The 16,335-nt window shown below is 38.2% G+C and overlaps 1 protein-coding gene across 11 annotated transcripts in view; it reads left to right on the top strand.

Moving 5' to 3' along the window:
* Psd3 (pleckstrin and Sec7 domain containing 3) overlaps nt 1-16,335 on the top strand; it is a 520,985-nt gene that overhangs the window by 354,887 nt on the left and 149,763 nt on the right. The gene's annotated exons all lie outside the window — the stretch shown is intronic.

Here is a 16,335-nt window from a genome sequence, read left to right as displayed (position 1 = left end):
CAAGATAAGATAAACCAGAATAGGACAAAACAAACAAACAAAAAAGAACTGAAGAAAAACCAAAACATAGACAAAGCACACACATTTACACATAGCAAAAACTCATTAAAACAAAATCAGAACCCATAATATATAAGCAAAAGATCTGTAAGTCTGAAAAAAAAGAAGAGCTTCCCCAAATACCATTGAGTTCATTTTGTGTTGGTCATCTACTACTTGCCCTCAAGTGTGGTTTGCATCCCCAGGAAGATCTCACTGATAAAAACTAATTCTTTGTGAACAGTTATCGTTTGGAGATAACTTTTGGGTTTGGGATAGGGGCTTGTGTCTGCTGCTTCCCTCAGCACTGAGACCTGTGTAGGTCCTATGAATGCTGCCATGGTTTCTGTGAGTTCATGTGTGTTGGTCCTGTTGTATCTTTGTGCCTTGTTTCCTTGCTCTCCTCCATCCCCACTGATCTTAACCTGTTTACACCTGAGGGAGAGGGATTTGATTAAGGTCTCTCTGCACATTGTGCAGTTGTGGGTCCCTGTATTCATTCCCATCTGCAGGGGGAAGCTTTTGTGATGGTGGCTGAGCAAGACATTGATCTATGCGTAGAGCAGGATGTCATTGCTATGTTCCTTTAGCAGAATGATAGGATTTAGTTTTCTTCTAGGTCCATGGTCTGTCTAAGTCTCAGGTTCTTGGTGACCTGGGCAGTGTTAGGCATGGCTTTCATTTTGTGGGGTGGGCCTTAGTTCCAGTCAGATAGTGAGTGGTTACTCTTCAGGGGTAAATTTTCTGAAGAGAACAGAGATTAATGGTATTTTGGAGGAAATTCTTTTTTTAATGTTTTCATCTTTACCTAGGTATGTATGAATAGCTTTTGGTTTCTACTTAATCCACCAAAGGTCTCCTTTTCATTTTTGCTGTATGGTTATATAATGAGCATAACCCTTTACAGTTTTCCATACTAATATTTGGTATGGAAGAAGTATTGCATTGGGAAAAACACATAGTATTTGTAATTAGGAGAATACAGCAATTTAATTAATATGTTTCTTTTCTTTTAGAAATCAGACATGATTCTTAGTGACCTTTCATTCATGCCCAGAGTGAGTGCCTGACATTTAGAGAAAGGACATATTTGGAGTTAACTGTATATGATAGTAGCTCTTAATATACAGTTGCTTAAAAATGCTGTGAAAACCTAAAACTTGTTTTGAGACCTTCATCTGTTTTTTGACTTTTTTAATCCTTTTTATGTATACTTCTTTAGTATGATATCATGTTCTCAAGAGTACCACATTGAGTCTAGACTTAGCTTTCTTCATCTTGAAATAATTTAGAGTAAGGCAGGGTGTTCATTAGTGTGTCACCAGGGGCTAATGCAGAGCTTGGCACGCATAATGCTCTTAGCTATCTTTTTTTTTTTTTTTTTGCATTTGTGGAATGAGTAAGTGCTAAAATGTATGGCTCAGAAATGCCATAGAAAAATCCAGAAAGAGGTAATTAGTGTGAGTGGGGTCGCAACCACCTTTAATTTTTATGATAAGTTCCTTCATGACAGATGTTTAACAAGCTATCCTAACTTCCTTCTGTTTTTCTTGTTTACTTAGAATTATTCATCCAAAAATGAATGCTTGAAGTTTCCCTCCTAGTGTCATTCTATGTGCTGAAGATGGAACATTATAAAATCCCTGTCCTCATAGAATTTATTTTATAATGGATGGAGATGGAGAAAATGGGCTAAATATAAATATGGAAATAAGATTAGTGGGTGGAAGGGCAGTGGGGAGGCCAGAATCATGGGTGAGATGTACTGCAGAGTCAGCTGTAACATTCCCTAAGGAGCATAATTTTACTGTGGAAAGAGGTAGGACAGATAGAAGGACAAAGCACTCACAGGCAAAGCAGACTCTTAGCCAGCACCAAGTATGTAGACAGTGAAAGTCAAAGGCCAACTATATAAGACTCTTAAAATCAGGATGATGACAGCCAGCTTGGCATATGTTGGTGGCAGAGGGAGAAAGATGGATGGGTAAGACAAAAATTATGAAATGCATATGTGCATATGTATTCCTTGCTCCCTCTCCTTTACTCTCTTCTCTCTCTCTCCCTCTTTTCTCCCTAATACCCCTTCCTCTTCTTTCTTTTCTATTGTGCATGTGCGTGCATGAACACACACACACACACACACACACACACACACACACACACACACACACACACACACACGTGTCATGGACACATATACAGACGTCAGAGGACATCCAAAGGTGTTTGTTCTTCCTTTGTTTAAGACAGGGTTTCTTTCTTTCTTTCTTTCTTTCTTTCTTTCTTTCTTTCTTTCTTTCTTTCTTTCTTTTCTTTTCTTTCCTTCCTTCCTTCCTTGCTTTCTTTCTTTTTGCAGATTTTTTTATTTGAATTAGAAACAAGATTGTTTTATATGACAATCCCAGTTCCCTCTCCTTCCCCTCCTCCCCTACCACCCCTCCCAACTAAAACCCTACCTTTATCCTTTCTGCTCCCCCTGGATGGTGAGGCCTTCCATATGGTGTAAGACAAGGTTAATTGCTGCATACTCTCTACTAACCTGGCTATGTCCAACAGTTCTGTCTGTTCCTCCTATCTCCTGGTAAAATCATGTTGGAATTATAGAAACTTGTACTGCTGTGTTGTCTATATTTTTACTTGTCTTCAGGGAATCTGAATTCCAGTAGTCATCAGACTTGCTGGGCAATTATTTGACCACTATGCCATCATCTTAGCTTTCTTCCTCTCTAAAGTACAGTTTATTTAAAATTAGATGGGTGAAAGCCTCTCTAAATATAAAAGTGAATTAGGCTGCTTAAGACTATAAATTGATAGAGCCCAGAAGAATGACAACACTTGAAGCAACGTAGAGGCTGTAGTTTATTTACTTGGATTGAAAATTTGTCCCACAAGTTAAGTGTGAGACTCTGATGGATGCTCTCTATACAGGTTTTCAGGGCAGCAATGGGGCCTCAGGACAGAGGAGGCCTCTGCTGTGCTGCTGTTTATGTTCCAGTCCACAACCTGGTGACGAAATGGTGCTAATAGTGTTTGGGAGTCTTTTGAATTGTGTATTGATGGCTTGGGAATGGGCAAAGGTTTATTATGCCTAGGTCGAGTTAACATTTATTTCAAATACTGTATCTATATCTTGATAGAATGATGTAAGGACAGTAATCAGCTATACAGCAGTAAATACCAAAACGGAGATAAAAGGAAGCCAAAGAATTTTAGTGGCGCTTTTAATCAGCTACGGCTCTTTTCTATCTGAGAAAGTTAAAAGGCAGGCATTTCTTAGTCTTTAAATTCTAAGCAGTTGTTTTATGCAAGTTTATTGATGTCTCTGTTTGCTTATTACTTGACAGTATCTCACTAGCCCATGGATGTCAGTGTAGGCTGGTCTCCAACAAATGCTTGAAAGACATGGAGGCCAGTGATTCATAGGATTTTAAGCAGATTTGGAGTGGTGGATGGTAAATGACTCTGCTCAGCCCTTGCGTTTTTGTCATCGCTGTATTCTACCTGTCTGGAATGGCCATGAACTATGTGGTTAGTGTTTTGGCTTAGAGATAAGCATGGGTTGGCATTGATCCTCAGACTGTTTTTTTTTTTTTTTTTTTTTTTTTAAGCCCCAAGAACAGCATTCTCAGTGGGTGTGGAAGTAGGTGGGACATGAAGCCATGGTTTTATATTGCATTGCCTGGCTACAGCTTGGCATTTCTTTCTTTTTTCTTTGCGTCACTGCTATTGGTGCCACTAATTTTGCTTCCCACCCCCCACATTTTCATAACTTGTTTCCTAGGGAGCTGTTTGGTATCTTGGCGTTAGATTTTTCTTTTGAATCTTAGCAATGCTCTCACTGAACCACCTGGGAGGTGTTATTCATTCCCTCTTACATGATTAATGTTAAGACTTCCTTTCAGTGGGTTGTTTTTCCTCCTACATCTTCTCCCTGGCTATCTTGTACTCTGAAGCAAAAACTAAAGAATTATACATGCCCAACCCTCAGAAGTGGGGAAAATGGATCATAAAGTAGGAAAAAGGTGGAAAATAATGTTAACCTTAGTTCCTCCCATAATTCTAGGAAGCAGAAATTAGCCCATTTCCAGAAGAATGAGGATTTTTCTGGTCTTCCTGACTCCGACCAAGGAAACATGCAATAGTAATTTCTTTCAGGCTCTAGTCCTGTTTATAACTCCTTCTTTACACTCCATTCTTTTTCCTGTTTATAACTTTTACTCTCAAAGCTATGCACAAAAAAGAGGAAGGTCACTGTTTTCTAAACTTTCTAGGGACGAGAAGAGTTCTTGGGGACTGCATTAAGTTGGATCTGAGAGGGTGGGTAATATTGGATTGAGTTGGATTTGATTGTGTGTGTGCTCGCATGCAGTTTTTTGTTGTTGTTGTTTGATTGTTTTTGTTATTTTTTGTTTTAGAGATAGGGATTCTCTATGTAACAGCCCTGGCTGCCCTGGAACTCCCTTTGTAGACCAGGCTGGCCTTGAACTCACAGAGATTCTCTTGCCTCTGCCTCCAAAAATTAAAGGTGTGTGCTATTATTCTGCCATCATGGAATAAAAAGTTTATATTGTGCCCTGGAACTAGTACATAGAGCACCATTGCTGCACTCAACACTGAACATGTTATGTGGAAGAAAAGACTTAAGAAATTATATTTATCCAATGCCATTCCACATAGGAGAATCCAGCTCAGTTTTCTATACTCCATCTTTTCACATGTTTCCTTCCTTCCTTCCTTCCTTCCTTCCTTCCTTCCTTCCTTCCTTCCTTCCTTGATCACCTCCTCCATCTCTTCCCATATCCTAGCTTTCTCATTTCCCTATGAAGCCTTTAACTCATTGTGTAGTTTAAACTGGCTTTAAATGTATAATTTTCCTGTAACAGTGCTAGGATTACAGGTATGTGTTGTGTGCTCCCATGCTAGGATTGAATTTTCTTTCTTCCTTTTCCTGAGCTGGTAACTTTGGTAAGACCACCAACCTCCAATTCTCAGTAGTCCTGTCTGGCTTTGAGGGTTGTTCTTTGTCCTTGTGAATAATTAGTTAAGTCAGTTTTCTCATTCAGGCATCTGTTTATTTATTCCTCCAATCTTAAATTCATTTTATAGGATTATTTGTTCAGCAATATTTAGTTTTTACATTAACACCTTCATGCTTAAATTAACTCCTAACTAGACATAGAATTATGGTTTGATTTCTATATTTACCCACTATGCTTTGGCTTTTTTCCCTTCTATTTCTAGACTTGGTAACAAACATAACCCTTTATATTCATCCTCCTGCTAAATTCTCTACTGCATATATTATTCTGCTACCCCAGCTGCCTGTATAGAACCCAAACTTTGGGCTCATAGTTTCCCTCATGTTGTGGGTTTACAATCATTCTGTGTCCCTATTAATTTCAGTATGGTGTTTCTGTGTAAGTTTACCAGTCTCATATTTGTAAAGAAAGCCTCCATATGTACTGTGTCCGGAATAGATGCAGAACTAGCCCATCAAAGTATCTGCTGCCTTGGGAAACATGAGAGGTTTGAAATCAATAAAATGGTTCTTGTGTGACTTTCTCTCTCCTCTCTCTCTCTCTCTCTCTCTCTCTCTCTCTCTCTCTCTCTCTCTCTGTGTGTGTGTGTGTGTGTGTGTGTGTGTGTGTGAATAAAGCATGTTCTTAAAATATATTAATGTGTTTTTATGGAGCTAGATTTCATATGATAATAAAGGGCTCCTATATTTGCTATGGTTACATTTAAATTTTTCATTGTTCTCTAAACAATATAATGCCTCCAGAAACTCTGGAGTGGTTACCCTATGGGTAGCTATAGGAGGGATGGTATTGCACAGAGGGCAGTTTTTTTTTTTTCTCAGAACAGGAGAACTGTGTCCCACCTATGTCTGTCTGTATTTCAGTGTTGCTTGGTACAGATCATTTAATCAATTTTCAGTAGAGAAATGCCTATGGAACTAATTTAGATTACACTAAAATAGCTACTGAGGATCTTTAAAATGCTTGCTGAAAATGAGAAAGTGCACTTTATAATGAAATACAAAAATGCAAGAATTTTACATCCATATATGTACAAAGGCATTTGGTGCATCTTCATGACAGTTTATGCCTAAATATTACTTATGGCACTTAGCTCTATATGATGATGAATACTAACAGTGGCAATATTGGTAATTTTATCAGGTCTATTCAGAGGTATTACAGCACTCATGCAATGCATATCTTTGTCTTGCTGCTGGGCTCATGAGTAGCCAAGATAGAAATATTATAGGTCATTCTTGAGGTGTATGAGTGCCACTGTGTTAGTTCATTGCAGTATACTTTCCCCTTAAACACCTATTTGTCTATTTGCATATTAGTACAATGGCAAATATTTTGAAAGTACTAGTAGGGGTGAATGCCCTCAATCTTTTTATTGAAATGGGAAAATAGTACTGGTAATATGTATGAAACAACTAGCAAAGAACATGGGCATTCTATGATTAGTTTCTTCTATGATTGGTGGCTATTATGAGCTTGTACACTAAATGTATGCTGTGCAAGAGAATCCCTAGGGCGTGGTGGAAGTTGGATGTGCCTTACAGACAGATGATGTACATAGCACAGGCAGTAGAAAGGTGCCTATAAGGGCCAGAGGACAACAGGATTTGGGACGTAGGCTGGGAGCATGGTTTTAGTTGGATATGGCTGAGTGGATTCAGACTGCACAGTTGTGGCTATTCCTGAAAAGACAAAGTGATTGGCCTGAGGCAGTGGAAGAAAAGTGAGAGAGACCACTGTGTCTCTTTTCTACCCCATCTATAATGGCTTCCTCCTCTGCCTTGATATCACACTTTTGGAAATGAGATTGACATCTATTTTTGTGGATTAAATTTAGGTATATTTAGAGAGATAGAGAGAATGGAGAGAACTTATATTTATCCATTGTTTTAAAAGCCAAGTTTATCCCTAGCATGGGCCATACATTACCCAGCTAAAAGGAAACCTTCACAAGGCCATACAGCTAAGATAAATCTCTGAGTATCAGGTTGTGATTAGAGTTGCTTTGACTTGGCTGGAAACAAGACATATAAGAGCATGTGAGTTTCTAGGTTCTGATGTAATTCATTTATTGTATGTATTAGCTCTGAAGAGCAGACCAAGCAAAGACAGGGTGGTGCTGCTTCAGGAACATCATGCTCTTGTGGAGCTGGGGAATCTCTAAGACTCTGTCACATACATTTTAGTCCCACTGACATATTACTCCCACACCCTTGTGGGTAGTAAAGTTAAAATTTTAAAATCTTAAAAATGTTCCTTGATCTTCCACCCACTGATCTCATAGACATGTAAGCTCAATACTGTATCTGGAGAAAGGGTAGTTGAAATACAATTTATACTGTTTTATTTAAAAAAAAAAAAACCTCAAAATCAGTCTCTGTCTCTGAACTAGTTTTGAAATATAATAATAAATTGGTTTCCGTTTTTAAATGTGTTGTTAGTCATCATACTTTAAATTACATAGAGTTACTATTAATGACCTACTTATAGTGGTTGTTTCTTCATTAGGAACAATGTGCCTGCAGCCATTGGTTGACTTGCAGACTTCTTAAAAGCTGGCTTTTAATTGCAACATTGTGTTGAACATCAACATGTTAAGTAAACACTGATTCTCTATGACTGGATGCCATTGGGTAAGGAAGTGTGTTATGTCTTTTGCATAGGCAACCATTTAGTACACAGTTACTCTGATTAGTTAAATGTCAGTGACTCCTGGAGTGAAAATTAAAAGACTTGAGACCTTCTCAGGCTTTGGTACCACCCATCTTTGTGGCCTAACTCTGACCTCATTCGCTTTTACTTCTGTTAGGTATAAAGTGTGACCTTCCAATAAACATCAAACTTCCTAAATAGTCCTGGCTATACAACAGAGAACAAAATGTAGTCCTTGGTTATAAGTGGCTCAGGCTTCTGGTCCTAGTTGACTAGGGCACCACTGATTTATCCAGGTGGATACTTTTAGGAATGTGTAAAAAGTAATCTTAAATCGGATATTCCAATGGCATCCTATCCTCTATTAGAAACTGACGGATTTTGTTCAGGAATAATTGGCCCTTATGAGAAAAGGGAAAACAGAAAGAGATGAGATTCTACAGAAAATTGTACACACCTTGTTTTGGCAACTAGAAGTCAGAGTTGAGAGTGAGTGTCTTGGGAGACAGATGGCAATGACATGATTCACTGAGGCTCCCCCTGAGAGGCATTTGCTCCCAGTGGGATATGGCAGAGAACTTGACTGCAGAGACTTCCTTTTCTAGAAAATGAAGCAGACACCTACAACTGAACTGAAGTGGAACCTAGTTACAGAGAGGGAGGAGTGATGAGTAAAGGGGTCAGGACCAGGCTGGTGAAATCCACAGAAACAGATGACCTGAACAAGGGGGAGTCAATGGTCCCCAGACTGTTTGCTGGGAAACCAGCATAGGACTGATCCAGACCCCATGAATGTGGGTGTCAGTGAGGAGACCTCAGACCCTAGCATAGGAATGGACTTTGGGAGCCCATTCCATATAGAGGGATACTGTCTCAGCCTAGACACATGGGGGAGGTCTAGGCCCTATCCCAAAGGATATGACAGACTCTGAAGAATCCCCATGGGAGGCCTCACCCTCCCTGGTTAGCAGAAAGGGTATGGGTGGGTAGGTAGGATGTTAGTGGAGGGCAGGGGAGGAGGGGAGGGATAGGGATTGACATGTAAAACAATCTTGTATCTAATTTAAATAAAAAATGGAAAAAATAAAATCATTCTTTCAGAAAAAAATATTTGGGCACTTGTGATTAAACTTGTTACACATGGTGGCCAATGCCACATTCCCTTACAGTGTGAACATTTCTGTCTTTGTGCTTTCCCTGTATTGCTTTCCCTAAATTCTGGAGTTTGAGGAAGAGTCACGTAGAGTAAGAAAAATTAACAACATTACACTATCACCATTAATAAGTTAGCCTTTGATGTGACCTTTTAAATGACATTTTTCTTTCTGACTTGGACCACTGTAATCCAGTGTAACCAAAATGAACTGTGAGATTTCTGCACTGATATCACTGAGTCTTATCTGCCATCTGCAGAGCCAAAGCACTATGGGGGTGGCCAGGCAGGAGGAAAGTTTAGACACTGGCTTTTGCTTTTGATTTTATTGGCAGATTCTGTATTGACTTCTCTAAGATGCTTGCACTTTCATTTTGCTTTTGATCATTTTGTGTATGATTTGTTCCCATTTAGAACTAATTCTTACCAGTTGTTAATTTCTATAAACACATTACTGCAATTAGTTTATTTGAGGGTTTTATTTTCTTAAGCTTTATGTTTTGTACTTTTTTCCAGTCACTCAATAAAATACTGATAGTTTTTTATATATGTGTGCATACATGTGTGTTCAAGGGTATAAACAGAGGTGTATACATACATGTGGAAACCAGACTATGAAGCATGATGTGTTCCTCAATTGTTCTCCACCTTAATATTTTAGGCAGGGTTTCCTACTGACTCTGAGACTTTGCAGTTGTAGCTTGACTGGCTAGCTAGCAAGCTTTAGAGATGTATGGTTCCCTCAGCGCCAGAGTAACAGCTGTGCACCACCAAGCCTGGTTTTTATGTGATTGCTAGGTATCCAAATCCAGGTCCTCATACCTGTGCAGTAAGTAAGCACTTTGCCAACTGAGCTATCAAGCCTTCCCCAGCTATTTCATTAAAATGTGCTGTCAAACAGAAGTTGTCTTTATAGGCTCACAAAATCTGGTCATACCAAGGTCAATAATCCAGAATAGTATGTAACAAGTTGATAGGGATGGTTGGAATATGCCTATGTTATGTCCAGTTAAACAAAAAGCTGGTTTTGCTGCGTAAAGTAGATGCTTTAAGTTTGCCTTGAAACTTATGTATATATAATATTTTTTTGCAGATAGTGTTACTTGATGGGGATGATGTTTCTCTTATTGGTTGATGAGTAAAACACTGTTGGGCCAATGGCCAATGAGGCAGTAAGATAGGTGGGACTAGGAGAGGAGGAGAAGTCTGGGAAAGGTAGGCAAGAGAGCCCGACAGAACAGCCTCAATGTGGCAGGCAAAGGAATTGCAGGTCTGGCATTCTCCATTAAGCCAAGACCATGTGGAAATAAGAAGCCCAAGCCATTGGCCAACAGTTTTACAATTAATATAGCATCTGTGTGTTTATTTGGGGCTCTAGGGCCATGGGACCAGATCGGCCAGAAAACACATGCTTGCAGTTACTAGTCCCTAGTATACATTGCTAGTACACATCTGAGTTGCCTGTGTATTAGACATTATCTCTTAATCAGTAATCATGCCTTGATGACATGGCTTACAGTGGGATTGTCACAGATGCCTATAAGTTTCTATTTTATGATAAATCTACTTTATGATTTGAAAGTTTAAAATAAATTTAATATTTTTTGCAAACATAAGAGTGTATTTGTGTTAATCCTTGTTAGTCTGTAACTAATAGCTCATATTATCTTGAATGCTTTGACAAAGCAAAATATAAATTTTTAAATTTTGCTCTATGCATAAAGTGATGAGTAATGTCTGTATTGAAAACAAAGACATGCAAAGCAATCAAGTCCAACTTCCTTAAAGTTGGGGTTCATAGTAGTATTACCTTGTAGTAATGAACTCCTTAACTTACAGTTGTAGACAGAGAGACTGGTGTGGGTGTTAAGCAGTGGTCTCAGCTAAAATAGTCTTGGTGTAATGGGCTTTCAAGTGTACTCCAAATGAGAGTCTGTAGTCCATTTTGAAAGTTTGCTTAACTATAATGTTAATTTAAAGCAAGGGAACTGTTGCATATAATGGAAAGATTCAGCCAGCATATCATACTGCTTCTGCAAACAATGTTCTTAGTGTGGCTTGAATTTTTTTCTTTTGCTCTAGAATTCTCTACAATATTCAGTATGGTATAGATTTGATGCTTTATTCAAGCCAAACTCAATTTTGGATTTTTAAAAATAAGTTTCATAAAATAGTGTAGCACAAATAATAAAAACCCAGAGACAGATACTGAGGTTCAAGCTGAAGATCAGCAAAGCAAAGCAGCCAACCCACCAGAGAGCTCTTAACTTCTACGAAAGCTGGGGCAATCCTATCATTAATGTGGCTGGAGACTAACTGCCAGCTCTGAGACCCAGATCCTGTTTTATTGACCTCTCTAGTGATGAGATTAAAGGCATGTACCACTGCTGCCCAGTTTCTATGACTAACTAGTATGGCTGCTGGGATTCAAGGTTTGTACCATCACTGCCTGGCCTCTATGGCCGTGGCTAGCTTTGCATTCTGATCTCCCAGCCAGCTTTATTAGATCATAAACAATTTATCACCATGAAGTAGTCAAATTCCAGTCTAGCTAAGAGGAATTCTATGTATGCTGTGCACCAGATATTTCACTTGCCATTCTTTCTAGAGATGCCTTGAGGAAAGTCGTTTATCAGACACACTGATAGCACAGTGCTTCTGCATCTAGCTTCAGGACTGTCAGATGTCATAGCCATCTATGCAGTCTCTATATTGGCTGTTTCTTCTAGCCTAATCAGTTATCACATCCTCACATCCATACTTTAATACTTTGTTCTTGCAGGATCAATGCATCTGGTGACCAGTGGGCTTATCAGTGTCTGTAGCAGTCAGGGGAAGTCTGAAATTCTGTGATGTCTGTTTATAATTGTTGTCTAGGTCTTTGTCTGTGATTCTTTTTTTTTTTTGTATCAGAGCTCAATTGTTTCCAAACTTTTTTTTTGGAATTGATTTTCTTTATTTTAAATTATGTATCTATGTTTGGGGAGGGTAATGTACATGTGAATGCAGGTGTGTGCAGACATCAGAAGTGGGTGGAGAATCACCTGGGTCTGGAAATACAGGCAGTTGGGAGCCTCTTGACATAATTTGAACCAAACTCAGGCCTTCTGCAAGAGCAGTACCTACTCTTAACTGCTGAGCCATCTCTTTAGCTGCTCAAATATTTTATTCTTATATTAGAAAATTAATCCGATTTGCCATTTTCTTCTCTCCTTGTTTTTCCCATACTGTATACCATCTCCTAAGGGTTCTTGGTGTTTTACTTAATATTATATGGCATTTTACATCTTAGAGGAGCTTAGGCTCAGCTGCTGTGCTAATATTTACATTAATATTTTCTTATTAAATGTATTAAACAGTTCTCTTAGAGAAACCTTTAGAATATTAAAAACACATTAGTATTCTTACAGCCCACAGGTGGGTGTTTTAATATTCTCTTAGTTCTCTTAATGTATAAATTCATATGACCTAACATCTTTGTCCTCCCTATTGCTTTATTTCCCATCAAGAACAAATACTAATACACACACACACACATACACACACACACACACACACACACACACACACACACACACATGCACAGACATGCTACTATACTAAAATTAGTAATCTATCTTTATAGGGGAATATGTTTATCATGGCATGTGTGAATAACATGGGCACTAAGTACATGCTACATATGCCTGACTTTTCTTATGTGGACTGGGAATTGAACTCAGGTCCTCAATTTTGCACATCAAGTACTTGACTGACAGAGCTACTCCCTAGCAGGCTCCCTTGGTGCCCTTGGGAGCACTGTATATTCTATGGAATATACTTGAGATTTTATGAAACCTGTAGATAAAGTGTGAAGGGATTACACAAGACTGATGCTCCCAGAGACCAAGATCTCTAGGTGTCATCTTAATAAATATTAATAAATAAGTCCTTAATACTCATTTTTCTATTTTACCTAATTTAATATGTTTCAGGGTGAGCAAAGCCATTGGGAATTTGTAAAAAGGGAGTGATTGGTTTGTATTTATATGTGAAAGAGAAACACAAAACAAACTATCTAGAAAGGTAACCAAGGAAATACTGTTTTGTTGATTAAAAAAAAAAAGTCTTTCTGACTTGGTCAAAAGGGCATGGTCTGACTCTAATGCCCTAGTGTAACCCTTCATTAAATTCAGTATTGTGGCTGCTTTGGGGGTTGTAAAAGAAATTGCATTTAATATACAGATATATGAAATACGGACTACAGTGAACATGTTTAAAGCTGATTACCTTTATTCCCTTTTAAAATCTAAGCTTGTTTGGGCTTAAAAGCTTAAAACATCATTGTAAAGAGGATAAAAAATTATCACGTTCAGACCAGTTATAATGGACCTCAAACAGTAATGGCTTCTCCTGGCAGAAGCATAGCAATTACTAAATGAGGCGCCTACTTATGGTGAATTCTCCCAGCTCCCATTTTGGAACACTTTTAAAGTCGCTGTTTACATTTAAACAACTTTGCTCACTATGAATAGAATGTGAACAACAAATGCTTGCTATTTGAATAAAAATTAAAATACGTAATTTACTATGGTGATTGTATTACTCTCATGTTATAGTTTTGGGTTTTAACTGTAGTTTGGAGAAGAAACTCAGGCACATGAGTCATTATACTGTGTCTTGTGATCTTGTTTTATGTTCTTTATAACACTTGGAGTAACATGGAATGTTTATTGCCTGCCTCCCTCATTAAAATCTGTGTTCCAGGAGTATACACTTTGCATTTCAGCACTGTACCTGTCCCTACCTAGAGTAATGTCTGACAAGTATTGAGGGTTCGGAAAAAACTTGCTGAATGAACATAAATGCCAAATCTAGCTTCCTGGTAGACGCCTGGAGGATAAGATAGGTAAAAATGGAAGTCTGCCCTATATGTGAACAGAGGGGCATTGTGATTAGGGGTGCTTTTCCTCAGGAACTCTAGAGCTGCTTAGATTCTGTGAATGTTGCCTTCTGTATGTGGTTCCAGCCAAGGCCAACATTAGCCAATCTGATGGGGAACCGTTTTGAATGATCTTCCTTTAATTGAGTGAAGCATAGTCTACCCTTGTAGCTCAGGCTGGCGTGGAATTCACACCTACCCTGTGGCTGCATTTCTAGCCTTACCATAAGTGTTTATCTTTTTGAACAATTAGAATTAGGATAAATGCAAGACTAGTATAATATTGTCTTCCCTTAGAGTATTCTAATTTTAAAATGAAATATATATATTATATATATATATATATATATATTGATTCATTGAATCAATATAATGACTTTCAAACAGAGTGATAAGCTATTCTTGTAGGAAGGTAATCAAGGTTCTCTGAAAGTTTCATCCTTTATGTGCTGGGCCATGGTAAGCTTTCCTCCTTACCTTTAGTGAAAGTTTAGAAAACACCAAGTCAATGATGTGTTCTGTAACTTGATGGTGATGGCTTTACACAAAGGAACTGCCAAGACTCAACGTTAAAAATTTGCCTGGGGAAAGATTTACCTTATTCTGGATTTAGAGGCGGCATGTAAAATTATGCTCTGTAGTCACATAGGTAGTAAGGAGGGATGAGCCCTACAGCACCCTGCACTGAACTTGGCTTGCATGCTTGACAGCAGTCTTACTTAGGCCTCTCAGTACAATTTACAGGAATTGCTGTCATTATCTCTAAATTACAAGGAGAAAAAAGAACTTCTGTCATTTTTGTTTTTATCTTCTCTGCCATGTGGAAAAAATAGAGGAAGAAACAGTAAGTACAAATATTCAAATTACCCCATTAACACTAAATTAACAGCACTCCTCTGTGTCTTTCTCCTCTTCCATCTTTTAGGGTTAGAAAGGGCACCCAGCTAAAAATGCAAATAAATATTCTTTACTTATTTGGCCCCTATAATGTTAGAAGCGAGGTTGCTTGTTCTTTGAGGTAAGAGTAGAGAAGGTGGTTAGATGGTGATGTCCAGTCTCTCCTCTGTTGTCTGAGCAGTTCTACTCTGGCTCAAGACTTACATGACCTTAATAATTGTTGTCACTAGAGTCTGCCTCCATAATAGACAGATAAGTATGGATCTGTCTTTATTCAAACTTGTCTTTTGAAGGCTCCTATTTCCTATTCTAAATTTTCAAGTCTCCATTCTACATTTGATTGGAGAGAAGAATTACATCTTTTATCTATTTGGTTGCATTTCTTGTGAGAAATACACTATTAATATAATGGTGCTACAATGAAAAGGAGACTATGAATATGAGCTTTGAATATAGCTATACCACTTGTGACCTCAGCAATATCATTAATCATATGGAACATGGGAGAGATGATAATATCTATCTCTTAGTCTGTTCTTTGGTTTTTATGACCTAATTCATTAAAAAGTACTCAGAATTCTGCCTGGCAATAGTCAGCCTGTTTGTTGTGTGGCAGCCAACCAGAAAGCCCACACCTCTTGGCTGCCAAAATAAGCAGGATAAACCTGCTTGGACATTGCCAGACTCATTTAGTCCAACAAGTGTTTTTCCATAATCCATAGCTTAGTGGTGTTCAGAGGCTCACATACAGTTTAGGAAAGTCTCAGGTCATGATACATGAGCAGAACAGTATAAATAGGTGGGCAAGGGTTGTGAGCTGAGAAGCAGGTTTTGTGGAACAATGAGGAGGTTTGAGCTCTGAGGTGTCTGAAGGATATGTAATATTTGGATAGGCAGAGAGGAAACTGAGAGGTACAGCAAAATGAGAAGAGGGTTGGAAGAATTATCTGTTCATTGTCATTTGCCTGAATATTTCCACGGCTGGATTCAGTGGAAAGGAATTTTCAAGTAGGTCATAAGCCTCAGCAGTTTTTAAGTTACCTCTTCCATAATCTCTGTCACCAATTCAAAACTAAAATATGTCAAAGCCCACTAGGTAAGGAAGGCTGTTTTCTGCCCTGGTGTGTGGGTCTATGGGCTCTGCTAGAACCCTCTTGTAGTGCTCTTGTTCTTTGGGTTATAACTGATAATGATTTTTATAATGTATTCAGATACATTAGTGAATCAGTTTTCTTGAAATATCCTTTATTTTAAATCACTGTTTATATGATACATATATTAGAAAATAGCAGCTATAGATAAACAAGAGCACAGTCTTCTATAAAGACAATTTCTGGAACAGCATTCTATTGTATATTTAGCAACCCCCTTTTCTTTATAAGAACCCTAAAATCACCAGCATTTAAAATATTTATGTATTCTCTCTTGACTCCATTGTTGGTGACCTACCTGAAGTCATGTCCTACCTGAAGGACCATTCCCTCACCTAGAAGACTTGTTCTTCTCCTATGTGTTCCCAGTATTAATGTAGGTGAACACATATTGAAACTGTGGGAATGTGCACTTCCCCAATTAACATATTAAAATATCATTACTTGTGCATGTGTTTGCAAAATATCTTCACAAATGTGTTT

The sequence above is a fragment of the Cricetulus griseus genome (genome assembly GCF_003668045.3).
Source record: "Cricetulus griseus strain 17A/GY chromosome 1 unlocalized genomic scaffold, alternate assembly CriGri-PICRH-1.0 chr1_0, whole genome shotgun sequence".
NCBI lineage: Eukaryota > Metazoa > Chordata > Mammalia > Rodentia > Cricetidae > Cricetulus > Cricetulus griseus.
This window is presented reverse-complemented; position numbering and strand designations above follow the sequence as displayed.